The sequence below is a fragment of the Palaemon carinicauda genome, chromosome 7 (genome assembly GCF_036898095.1).
Source record: "Palaemon carinicauda isolate YSFRI2023 chromosome 7, ASM3689809v2, whole genome shotgun sequence".
NCBI lineage: Eukaryota > Metazoa > Arthropoda > Malacostraca > Decapoda > Palaemonidae > Palaemon > Palaemon carinicauda.
Genome location: NC_090731.1, coordinates 125,060,602 through 125,075,601, shown reverse-complemented (window position 1 = coordinate 125,075,601; position 15,000 = coordinate 125,060,602).

The following is a 15,000-nucleotide window of genomic DNA, read 5'->3' as shown; positions in this document are numbered from 1 at the left end:
ACTAACTTAATTTTCCACTCACTACACATACACACGCATACACATACATACAAACACACATACACATATAAATATATATATATATATATATATATATATATATGTGTGTGTGTGTGTGTGTGTGTGTGTGTGTGTTCGTGTGTGTGTGTGTATATATTTAAATAAGCTATATTTACCTGCGTTTTTAAGGTACTTTGGTTTGTGATGATGTGTCATACATTTTATTATTATTATTATTATTATTATTATTATTATTATTATTATTAGTATCATTATTATTATTGCTTGCTAACTATAACCCTAGTTGGAAAAGCAGGCTGCTATAAGATCAGGGGCTTCAACAGGGAAAATGGCCCAGTGAGGAAAGGAAACAAGGAAAAATTTAATATTTGATATATAAAAACCGCACTAAAACCAGTATCTCCTATATGAACTATAAAAAAAAACTTTAACAAAACAAGAGGAAGAGAGATATGATACATAGAATAGTGAGCCCGAGTGTACCCTCAATCAAGAATACTCTAACTCAAGACAGTGGAAGACCATGGTACAGAGACGATGGTGCTACCCAAGACTAGAGAACAATTGTTTGATTTTGGAGTGTCCTTCTCCTAGAAGAGCTGCTTACCACAGCTAAAGTCTCTTCTACACTTACCTAAAGGAAAGTTGCTACTGAACAATGATAGTGCAGTGGTTAACCCCTTGAGAGATGAATGGTTTGGTAATGTCAGTGTTGTCAGGTGTATGAGAACAGAGGAGAATCTGTAAAAAATAGGCCAGACTATTCAGTATATGTGTAGGCAAAGGGAAAATTAACCGTACCTAGAGAGAAGAACTCAATGTAGTACTGTCTGGCTAGTCAAAGGACTCCATAACTCCCAAGCGGTAAAATCTCAAAGAATGGCTGGTGTCCTAGCCAACCTACTACCTTTACGTTAGTATATTCACTATGCCATGCGATCAAACACGTATAAAGAAATTCCTTTATGATGAAGATTCGAACTTTGTAAAAGGTTTGACTTAGACAATTCAGACGTTAGGACAGATAAGAGTTGAATCCGACTTTTGAATTTGTCCATATCGATATTATGATTTTTACTTAGAATCGAAAACAACCTATTAATACAATTATTGATGAATGGTTAGTAAAGCTGTTATTTCTATTCGTCACTAAGGTTTTAACCCTCGGCTGGCAAAACACCCACGAAAATCAGAATTTTCTAATGGGTTTGTTATCCGGCATTAAAAGGATTTCATAACAAAAGATAATTCTAAGTTAACTATCGATAATCACATATATATATGTATATATATATATATATATATATATATATATATATATATATATATATATATATATATACATATATTTGTATATATATATATATATATATATATATATATATATATAAATATATATATATATATATATATATATATATATATATATATATATATATGTATAAGCATATATATATATATATATAATATATATATATAAATATATATGTATATATATATATATATATATATATATATATATATATATATATATATATATATATATATATATATATATATATATATATATATACACACACCCATATATATATATATATATATATATATATATATATATATATATATATATATATATATATATATTATACTCCTAATATCTAGATTATCTCTTCTTTGTAATCATAGACCCAAGGGGGAATCAACTCTATGATAATAGCCTCTGGTCAGCCGGGGAATCAAATCAGGACCCAAGAAACTGAGGCTCCATTGACAGAGCTCTCTGAGTTGCCAAGTTAATGGATCCTCAATTTCTATGGGCCTTGTTTTATTCCCCGGTCGACACGAAGTTATTATCTTTGAGTTGATTCCCCCTTGGGTCTCTGATCCCGAGGTAAAGAGAATCCAGATATCAGGAGGACTATGTTATATGGTTTATATGGATAAAGGAAACACATCTCAATGGGCAAAATTATTATTATTATTATTATTATTATTATTATTATTATTATTATTATTATTATTATTATTATTATTATGATAAATAAGCATATATATATATATATATATATATATATATATATATATATATATATATATATATATATATATATATATATATATATATGTGTGTGTGTGTGTGTGTGTGTGTGTGTGTGTGTATGTTTGTCTGTGTGTGGGGCGTGTGTGTATATATGTTTAGCAGGAGGGTTGACATCCATTTCTAGAATTCTCTCGACTCAGGTTTAAAGGTTTAAAGGCTGCTTATGAATGGCAGTGGCAAGGGACAGTGACATTGCCCTATCGAGAAGGACAAGGCCCTGGTGACTGATCATGTATTCATATGATCAGCACACAAGCCCCTCTTCACCCAAGCTAGGACCAAGTAGGGCCAGAAAATGATAGAAATATATGTTCCCCCATAACCCCAATTATAAGCTCTCATGGATGTCAGGTTGCAGCGACCAAAGAAAGTAACGAGTTTGAGCGGGATTTTATTTCCCTCCTGGGGTTCACTTTCAGTGACTTTACCACATCAGTCACCACAACACTTTATGTGATCTAATTTGGTATTAAAATCCTAGTATAAATCTGTATTTAAACATATATATATATATATATATATATATATATATATATATATATATATATATATATATATATATATATATATATATATATACATAAATATATATATATATATATATATATATATATATATATATATATATATATATATATATATATGTGTGTGTGTATATATGGATAAATATCAGCACAACATCGTGTTCAAATAGAAATAAATTTCTACCTCATACTTGGGATCGAACGCTAGTCCCTTCTAATGAAAGACCAGGTCGAAACCAACCATGCCACGAGAGGCCATAAAAGAAATCGGAACCTGATGCTACCTAACTGTCCGAGGATATAAGTGGCGAGACATCAGTTTCTTACCAGCGAGTTTTGCCCACCACGTGACAAATTGTATCACGTGGAAGGCCGGGAAATCGGGTAAAACTCGCTGGTAAGAGACTGATGTCTCGCCTGGCCTTTCATTAGAAGGGGCTAGCCTTTGATCCCAAGTATGAGGTAGAAATTTATATATATATATATATAATATATATATATATATATATATATATATATATATATATATATATATATATTATACTCCTAATATCTAGATTCTCTTTACTTTGTGATCATAGACCCAAGGGGGAATCAACTCTATGATAATACCCTCTCCAATGACTGAGCTCTCTGAGTTGCGAAGTTAATGGAACTTCAATTTCTATGGGCCCTGGTTTTATTCCCCGGTCGACACGTAGTTATTATATTTGAGTTGATTTCCCCTTGGTTGTCTGATCCCGAGGTAAAGAGAATCCAGATATTAGGAGGACTATGCTATATGGTATATATGGATAAGGAAAACACCTGTCAATGTGCAAAATCATTATTATTATTATTATTATTATTATTATTATTATTATTATTATTATTATTATTATTATTATTATTATTGTTGTTATTATTTAGATATATATGTATCACGGAGGAATATAAGTGAATTGAGGGTATCTCTTCGTCTACTATGCCGAGATGATGGTATGTACAGAGATCTTTCTTCATATGTGCTGACTGGTGCTATTAATAGTAGTGTGACTCACTCCGAGAAATTGAAAAATAAATTAGAAAGACTCATACGAAATAGTACATGGAATAATTTAGGATTGGAAAATAACGTTTTGAATTTATCAAACCGTCCACTCACAGTGAATGAGCAAACAGCTCTGAATCTAGGTATCTCTTTTGCTATGAAACCCGGACGGGAAAGTCATTTTGATTATGTGGTGGCCTTCGATAAACATTTCTCTAAAAACAATTTTGAAAAAGATGAAACTTGCCTAAAAGGAATCTTGTTAAATGCATTAGAACAAAGTAACAGTAAAAATCCGCTTCCCAGAAGGTTTCATAATGCAATTTTTTCATTAAACAAAACCGATAATATCATCATCACAAAATCGGATAAAGACGGAAAAATAGTCATTCTTGATAAAGAGACGTATGTCAACAAAGTTCAACAACTCTTAAACGATGACACTACATATGAAAAGCTAACAAAAGATCCCCGTAACTCTGTTGCTCCAGAGTTTTTCAAATCCGTAAGAAAAATCGGAAATAATAAAAAAGACATCGAGGTCTTAGAAAAATTCAAAGTCATGAACCCTTCGTTGCCATATTTTTACGGGCTCCCAAAAACTCATAAGGACGGTATTCCCTTACGCCCAATCGTCTCATGTAAAGGGTCATTTATATATAATATATCAAAATGGTTAGCAGACTTGCTGTCTCCCTTTCTAGGGAGCTTTTCTTCAGCTCATATTAAGCATGCAGAGGACTTCATCCAGAAATTCAATAGATTAAATATCCCGGTAAACAATGTAAAACTCTTGAGTCTTCACGTAGAATCCCTATTTACAAAGGTCCCGATCAACGACGTATTAGGTTTCTTGAGGGAAAAATTAATCCCTTACGAAGATCACTTCCCCCTCGGTATTGAAAAAACAATTAAGTTAATTAAACTAAGCGTGTCAAATAACGTTTTCTCTTTCAATGGAATTTTTTACAAACAGAAATTTGGTTGTAGTATGGGCAGCCCGTTATCTCCAATTTTAGCTAACCTCTACATGGAATACTTTGAAACAGAAATTTTAACAACAATTAAACCTACGAACATGGTTTGGCAACGCTATGTTGATGACATTTTCACATATTGGGATGATAGCTGGGGAGATTTCAATATATTTTTCAATAATCTAAATTCCCTAGTCCCTAGCATAAAATTTAAAACTGAATGGGAAAAAGATGGAAAATTAGCTTTTTTGGACATACTAATTATAAGGGAATCGACGGGGTATAATTTCACTGTGTATAGAAAACCAACTTTCTCTATTTCCTACATTCATTTCTTTAGTTATCACGACATTTCTGTAAAAATTGGAGTAGCTTGCAATCTATTTCTTAGAGGTTTGAGAATCTGTTCCCCAGCCTACCTAAATAAAGAATTTGAAATCATCCGTAAACAACTCGCCCAGCTATTCTACCCGACGTATGTCATAGAAAAGGCCATCAACAAAGCCAACACGATATATTATAAAGATCATGATGTCACTAACCAAAGAGATTTTAAAAATAAGATAAAACTCCCATATATAGAAGGTATTAAAAATATAACAAATCATATCAAAACTGAGAACCCCTTTGTTTTTTCATATCCAAAGACCATAGGAAGCGCCCTTATTAATGTTTATCAAAATAAAAGAGAGATAGAATCCGACGTTTACAAAGTACCATGTAGGGATTGTGAAAAAGTGTACGTTGGGCAAACTGGCCGTTCGCTATCTCAAAGATTATCCGAACACAAAAGATCTGTTAGATATGGGTATGAAAACTCGGGGATTTTCGTTCACCTTAGGGATTTAGGGCACCAGATTAACTGGAGTGAGTCGTCTTTGCTTTTTAAGAGTACCTGTCCGTACAGAAGGAAAATCCTGGAATCAGCCATCATAAATCAATCAAACACAATGAACCTATGTGGGGTCCAATGGAAAGCTGACACAGTGGACAATACTCTTCTCAACCCTATCATTAAGAAGATAATCCACGGAGACCGACCACCAGACATGCATCAGAGGTCAAGACTTCCTCCAAGCGGCTCAACAATAAGAACACGCACCTGGATGTAATTAAATTTGGCTAATCCTTCCAGCAATTATAACAACTATAGGACAATTGAACACACCCTTTTGCTTTCATATATAAACCGTCACTCTCCACTGTAATTCTCACTTTTACCTTACATCCTGAAGAGGGTCGATGTTTATTGACCGAAATATAGTGTGATTTATTCATATTTCCTGTGTTTCTTTTATGGGCCTTTATGAAAAAACATGTTAAACTGTTCGATTACAGTTATAAATAAGACATATATATATATATATATATATATATATATATATATATATATATATATATATATATATATATATATATATATATATATATATATATATATATATATGTATTTTTGTCTGTGTGTTAGGCGTGTGTGTATGTATGTTTAGCAGGAGGGTTGATATCCATATCTAGAATTCTCTCGTCTCATGTTTAAAGGTTTAAAGGCTGCTTATGAATGGCAGTGGCAAGGGACAGTGACATAGCCCTATCGAGAAGGAAATGCGCAGGTGACTGATCATATATTCATATGATCAGCGCACAAGTCCCTCTTCACCCAAGCTTGGACCAAGTAGGGCCAGAAAACGATAGATACATAGGTTCCCCCAAAACCCCCATGTTAAGCTCTCAAGGATTTTCAGGTTGCAGCGACCAAAGAAAGTAACGAGTTTGAGCGGGATTTGATTTCCTGTCTGGGGTTCACTTTCAGGGACTTTACCACATCAACCACCACAACACTTTATGTGATTCAATTTGGTATGAAAATCCTATCGTGAATCAGTATCTAAACATATATATATATATATATATATATATATATATATATATATATATATATATATATATATATATATATATATATTTATATATATATATATATATATATATATATATATATATATATATATATATATATATATATATATATATATATAGAAGAGATTGTTTCTGCCTGTGTATTCGTTTAGATACTGTTTGTGTACGTGTTTTCCTATGCGCTCCCGCGGGATTAATCTAAAGAAAAGCGGGTTAATGATACCTCTAATATGAATGATTATATTAGCTTGATATTAGAAAATTGAGGTAATATAGAGAAAGCAATGGACTAGCATGAGGCAGAGCTGTGGTGGTGGGGGCTGACACACTGTATGCATAGTATAAACTTTCACAAGTACTTAAAAGTTGTAGGCACCTATAAAGCTACACTAGTTAAAATATATAAAATATATAACAACCTTGTTTTTTTATATATTATAACATAAACTACACATAGGGCAACGCTCTCTACATACATAACATAGCGTGTACAATTGACACAAAAAGCAGAGTTTAAACATATTTGTATATCTATATTTGAAGATTTGATGTTCTTTCTTTTTCTCGAAGAACTGGGTGAAAATCTCTCTCTCTCTCTCTCTCTCTCTCTCTCTCTCTCTCTCTCTCTCTCTCTCTCTCTCTCTCTCTCTCTCTCTCTCTCTCTCTCTCTTTAATTACTGTATATTCTTAATCACTTATTCTTCTATATTCGTATTATGAGAGGTTATGCAATATTTTACATCAAGCCGAAGCTCATTAATAAATTAATAATTATATAATACTTGCTACAGCGAGAACTATGCATTTCGCAAATGTAATTACATTGGATTATCTAGCACATTAATCAGGGGCTCAGGCAGCCACAGGTTTTAGGGTACAAAATTTTAACCCCATCAATCAAGAACAGTCCATCTGGCCATAATTTCAATAGCTAAAGTTTAATTCAAATTTTTTCACAATGAAAAGGCTACCAAGGTTATCTTTTTTATGATATAAACATTTGTATAAGTCAGGAAAGGGATAGTACTTCCAGAGAAATTAAACCAAATAAAAGCAATATGATTTTAAATTTGATCATAGAATAAGGCTTTTATCACATAAATCTTTGAATTTCAAGCGTTAGTAGCCTATAATGTTGATAAAGTTTATTGGGTGGATTGCTTTAAGCAAAATTGATAAAGTTTTCAAGAGAGGACAAAATACGGAAATCTAATGCTTATCGATATTAAAATGAACATCACTTATGTCCATTTCATAATTATCATCATCATCATCATATCCTCCTACGCTTATCGACGATTATAATACTATAAAGATCCAAAAGAAATTCTTCAACAATATTGTGGTGAGTATATGGAAAATTACCACTCTTCTTATAAATGATTGTTAGGAAAGTTTTTTTCAACTGATTTGTGTTCTATTTGGTGTGAAGAATAACATATTGATAATATACCGAAATCCAAGTAACGGAAGTTGTTAAATTGAAGATGGCATCAAACATGGCTGCCAGTACATTGAAATACCATTAATTTCATTATTATTAGCCCTTGAATAATAATAATGATGTCTATGCCTAGATTTTGGGGGTCAAGGACTGCAATGGAAGCAGAATAATTGTCATTTAATCATCACAACAACATGGAATCCAAGAAGGCATCCAAGATGACAGCCTATACATAAGAAAATTACTTCCAAATAGTTTGCGTAGAATGGTAAATCTAAAGTCTATACCTAAGTTTCGTGTATCAAGCAAAGTTGTAGCTACGTTGAAATCAATTATTGTGTAAGATATCAAATCAAAATAATTCCCTATTAATTCTGCATACCCTCCTTCCAAGTTTGAACATGAGTACCACTGACATCAACAATCAAAAACGTCCAACCTGTAAGAGAAATCCAGGGCAAGGGTGAAGTAGTTAAATTCGGGAGAAGGGTGTCAATAAAATTAATGCAGTGAGTGTTAAAAGAGGTCAAAACATCGTTGTGGGAGCTGCCTGTGAAGTTCATTCACATTTTCCTAAACATTACACTAATTATTCATTCATTAAACTAAAACAAAGATGAATCATCGCTGGAGAGAAGTGTACAGGTATTCACTGGACCATTTAATAGCAAATCTGATTGCCTTTCCTGTTGGAGTGAGGTCACTTTTAGTACCTCAGATTTAAATTGTGTGAAGACGGATGTATTTATTCAAACATTATTGCAATGTTGTTGTGACCATTCTGGTTAGTGGGATTTTGCAGAGAAAGGTCACATTGAGATCTCTGGTTTGTGAATTACATGCAGCAGGCTGTGTATATCGTCATTCCTGTGATGAGAGCTTTCGATCAGGGGGGGGGGGGGGGGTTATTCCACAAAGGTTCAGGGAGAAGCCAAATGAAAAGCGAAGAAAATCAGGAAAACCAACAGATGAAGGCCAGGAGCAAGGGTTTTAAAAAATGTGTTTTTATCTAGCGGCTAATGGAAGGGAACAGTTGACAGTATCTGCCCATGGGGATAAGATAAAACAGCTTTGTTGTTATAATTCCCATAAATACGGCCATCAATAAGTAGTAGTAGTAGTAGTATCACAAAACTGGATTCCAATTACAGCGGTAACAACGTCCCCTGCTTACTAGATCTTGAACAAAGGTTGAAAGAATGTTAAGGAAACTATATGCATAGTAGACAGAGCGGGTAGGAAGGACATTGTGACTATTAGTGAAAAAAAAAGTTCCCACATTCCTCGATCATATTTCATACAAAATAGGGATACTGAAGAGGAATCTCAGAAAAGGGCATTATTGAAACTGGTTCTAGACTAATTAAAAGTGACATAAAGATTAAGCTCACTCTGTGACTGACAAATTATCTTGGTAAATGTATGTTTAAACTTGGCAGTGCCTCGGGTTGTATTCCGGATACTCTTTGCTCAATGCCAGATTTGCTGTTTATGAGGAAGAATAAAAATCAGAGAGCAGCAGGAGTTGGTCAGGTACTTACAGTAGGTAGTATGTCCTCGAGCTTCCCTAACACCAATGCCAGAATTGTTCCAGATTTATTGCTGTTTTAGATATTTTGGGTGGGAATATTGACTCAGGAGATGTATATCTAGTTTACTAAAACACGGCACATCAGAGAATTGATGCTCAAGGTAACCGGCTGTCTAGCAAGAGTGACAAATTCTTGTCCCTAGTAGCTGAAAACTACAAGAATTCCTGGTATCCTTAAGTACTTTGTTGGATATTATAACAAGGAAAAATTCATATCATACTTTTATTGGCCCAGAGTTCTTCTCAATGAAGACAAAACATTTTCCTGCTAAAATGGTATTTTTGGGATAGTATACTGTGCTTGATAGTGTAATAGTATAAGTGGCAAATAATTAATTACAGCATATTCTTTTAGGAGTAAGGATTAAAAAAGTGATAGTTTGCTGGCAAAAAGGAGGAATTTTGGATAATGTATAGCAAATATGCCACCACTTTCATTGGGGAAGATACAAATCTCTAAATTCTTCTCATCATTTATTATGCAGTCTGAAGGGAAGGACCTTTATTTATGGTTGAATGTCAATTGCTACAACAGATGATTGCATCAAAATTCCTAAGCCAGCCCTTGGAAATGACCTGTGCTCCCAGTTATGTTACATTCATTCCTTTTCTTGGTGGGTTAGTACATCTCACAACTTTGGGTCTGGAAAAAGTTTGTGAAAGGTAGTTCTGTAATACAATCCCCTGGTGATCATTTCCTTTCCCCACATAAGAAAAAAGACCTGACTGAAGACCCTGGAATCGAGACAATGGCTCTCCTGTTTGGCGCAAAAGATTTTGAGTCGTAGGCATCTTTGCGCCTTGGTACATTGTCCAAGAAAATTTTTATAGCAAATTCTTTTTTAGTACCGTGACGTCTACCCCCAAATATATCCCCCCCCCCCCAAAAAAAAAAAAAAATAACTCTCTCAGTGGACAATACTAGTTACAATCATAGGACCAGTCATGAAACCAATTTACATTCACTGAAGATGAGGTTGATGTGAAGTAAGGCTAATAGACTGTAATTGACAAACGTACACATTCTAATGAGTAACAAGGGTTTTGGTGAAATTTAATGTCGAGGTAGTGAAAACAGCTAAAAACATCAGTTTGATTCTAAATGATGTATTCCTGAATTTTATATAGACTATAAGGTAAATAGTACATAGCTTGCAGGATTTTTTTTTTTTTTTATATATTCAGGGATGTTTTATTTGCATATCAAAGAGCACTTATGACGTCATTTTAGATTTAATGATGTTGTAGTAATCAAATGAACATTTCACTATTCAAACTATATTCTGTAACCCCCAAAACCTAGATATAGACATCATATATTAACATTGCAGGCCAAATGATAAAGAATTTAAAGGGATTTTAATGTATTGTTTGCAATATTGGACGCCATCTTGAAATTAATGATTTGAGGATGAAAAGTCAATTTCGCTATCCTCAATGTATTTATAGATCAACAAATTATAGGTTTCATTAATTTTTATCACTCAAATAATAAGGAAATTGAAGGCATATCAAAGTATTGACTGCCATCTAAAACGTAATCTCGAATTTGACAACTTTCCATTAATTGGATTTTGGTAGAATTTTAATATGTTATTCGACACATCAAATAAAACCAGGAACAGTTGAAAAAAAATTCTGAGGGTTAAACCCTATATTTACTCGATTACAGGTTGATTAGGAATTACTATTATAAAATGTTACTACAAGTGAATCTATTACATCAATATTTGTCGTTTACGGGGCTGGAAAAATTTTTCTATCCTCTTTTAAGCTAATTCCCATAAGTATTTTCTAAAACATTAGTATTTTTTTCTTTAATGTTTCTTACTCATCAGTGTCCTAGAGTGGTTCTCTAAAGTATTTCTTAACCTTTGAATAATCTCACACACACAAATATAAATATATATATATATATATATATATATATATATATATATATATATATATATATATATATATATACATACATATATATATATATATATATATATATATATATACATATACTGTATATATATATATATATATATATATATATATATATATATATATATATATATATATATATATATATATATATGAATATATATATATATATATATATATATATATATATATATATATATATATATATATATATATATATATATATATATGTGTGTGTGTGTATATATATATATATATATATATATATATATATATATATATATATATATATATATATATATATATATATATAAATATATATATAAATATATATATATATATATATATATATATATATATATATATATATATATATATATATATATATACATACAGTATATGTATATATATATATGTGTAAATATATATATATATATATATATATATATATATATATATATATATATATATATATATATATATATATATATATATATATATATATATATATATTCATAATATAGGTATGCATGCCCTTTCAAAACCAGTTAGTACAGTACAAGCTTTTTCCAAAATAGCATCATTAGTTGGAAAGGGATAGGGTGAGGACTAATGTTTTGTTTACCTATAATATCACTATTTTTTATCAAGGAAGTTTAATTTTGGAACCATGCAAAAATCATTTGTACTCTTAAATATAATACGTAACATAACACTTTATATTGTTCAATTACATCTCTGTCGTAATACCATTACTTGGAATGATTTTTTTCTACTAAATACTTTATCAAAACCTTCATCAAAAAATAACTACCATTACTAAAGGTTCTAACTATTTATATAATGATTAATTGATTGATTGATTGATTGTTTTGACATTTTCTGGCATCCTGTCATCTAAGGTTATTGACACCGATATCGTTTATTGTAAATAGAAAATAAAAGAATATATTATAAAACATTAAAGCAAAAATGATATTTTAAAAGTTAAATATCTTTCTGAATACCTGATTCTGAAATAAAGCTAAAAATACTACTACCATGGAAGGTTACATCATTTCCAATAATCTTTGCAAGGATGAACCTGCCATCCTCACCTCGAGCCTCAAACTGATATAAATTTTTCTCACTACTATATCCTCACCTCGAACCTCAAGCAGATATATATATATATATATATATATATATATATATATATATATATATATATATATATATATATATATATATATATATATATATTTCTCTCACTACTACAGTATATGTGAGGCATTCAGTTAACAAAAACCTCAGTGGTACCAAAACAGTCGTCGCCATATAGTAGATGTTGGCCAGCCAACAAACACTCATATGTCATCCAAGTGTGACTAATGTGAACAAGACAGAGTAGTCTCCCACTTTTGGGGCATCCCGTTATACCTCTAAGGGGATATAAAACTTTATTGTCCTTAATTTTTACCTTTTCCTGAAGTTATTATATAACATTAAGGTTTTTGTTTTATTAGAACTGAAGTCTAAAGAAGAACATTTACTTATAGAAAAATTAACGTAATTAATATAATGATTTAAGGTTTACGATTATGACTGACCGTACTTATCATTAATTCTTATTAGTGTGAACTGAGCTTTTGATAGCCCCACGCTAAAAAATACGTAAGGTGACATTTTTCTATTCATAAAAAGTTTAATTCATTGGTTCATCAAATGCAAAAATTAGTCGCGATAAATAGCTAACTATAAAGAAAAATCTATAAAAAACACTCCAGGCTTTGAAACAAAAACAAAAAAATTACATTTTGCAGTAAATTCAAGAAATGGACCAGTTCTAGTTTTGAATCATTTAGAATTTCTTCTTACAGAATTCATAACTCTCATGAACTAAATTTACTAATAAAAGAATTCACCATTAAAGGATTTTAATTCCAGACTATTTCCGCTTAGTGTTATTCAAACATATGTGAACATAAGTTAATGCTTTCCCAACAAATCAGAATTCTCGCCACCTCTGCTATGTTAGTCGTCAAGTAATCGATTATATATTTGTGTGAAGTGAGTTTATTGCTGAAGAGAAACCAGAAACTCATGAAATAGGAAATATCCTTTGTCAGCTGTACATTGTAAATATCTCAAATTTTTGCCAAGGGAAATCTTTCTGAAACATTTGAGCAAATTTAAGATGTGAAATAGCATGTTTAATTAGTCGCAAAGATGTTAATTTTTTTTTTATTGGAAAGGTACTTAACTTAAAATACTTCATATTTTGTCATCTAATAATCTATACAAATGCACCAATAGTTATCCTTATCTCAGGGAGAAAGTAAAGCTGGGGTCACACACTGGCGATTCGAGGCTTCCATATCCGAAATATTAAATATCTATTTTAATGTTGTTAATGTTTCTAAGATATTTTTTTTCATTACTTCTTATATGGTTTATTTATTTCTATATTTTATTTCCTCACTGGGATATTTTTCCTTGTTAGAGCCCTTGGGCTAATAGCATCCTGCTTTTCCAACTAGAGTTCTAGGTTACTACTACTACTACTACTACTACTACTACTACTAATAATAATAATAATAATAATAATAATAATAATAATAATAATAATATTATTATTATTAACAGTTAAAGATATACCACTTACGACTCCACCTCCTATTACTAACCCTTAAATCTCCATTATTAGTCCTGAAGCGAAACCGAATCATCAAATTTCTCGTCGTGTGGCTCGTGTTCATCTATGTCATGACGTACTACTTTGGACATACGTAGTGATGTTGCCGTATATCTTAATGTCGTTACGAACATCGAAAGGCAACCAACACATTGCGCTGCCCTTCACCCAGCGCGAGAGTGGATTGAATAGCTATGGAGAAATTGTGGTTCCACAACACGCCTGTACACCTATGACCTGGCACGGATGGATGGAGTGAGCACTTCGGGGTGTTTAGAAAACATTCTTCAACTGAGGTGCAGGTGAAGACGATGCCCTCTGTTTTATGAGGTGTTATATCCTCAATTCTTTTGTAAATATTTTCAATATTTTGTATGTGGTTGGTAAGAATATATTCCATATTTTATTATTCTATAAATTCTAAATATTATTGACGTTTTATCCCTTCATTTTCCTTAAACTCTAACACATAGTTTGATATCCTTTTTAAATTGTAACAACATGAGAAAAACGGGGAAACTATTTTAGAACTTTATTCAAATAAGTAAATATAACTATAGAAAATATGATTAAATCTTACTGAAACAAATGTTTTATAAGCTTGAAATATTTGAAATACTTTATAAAATATCTTAATATTAGGTAAAAATAACGTTACATACGAAGAATATAGGAATTACTTTAAAGATTTCTGCTTATAAAAAGGACTTTGAAAAAGGATTTTTGATATAAAAAATAAACATATATGTTGAATAACAAATAATTTATGAAATATATGCAGATATGTTTACA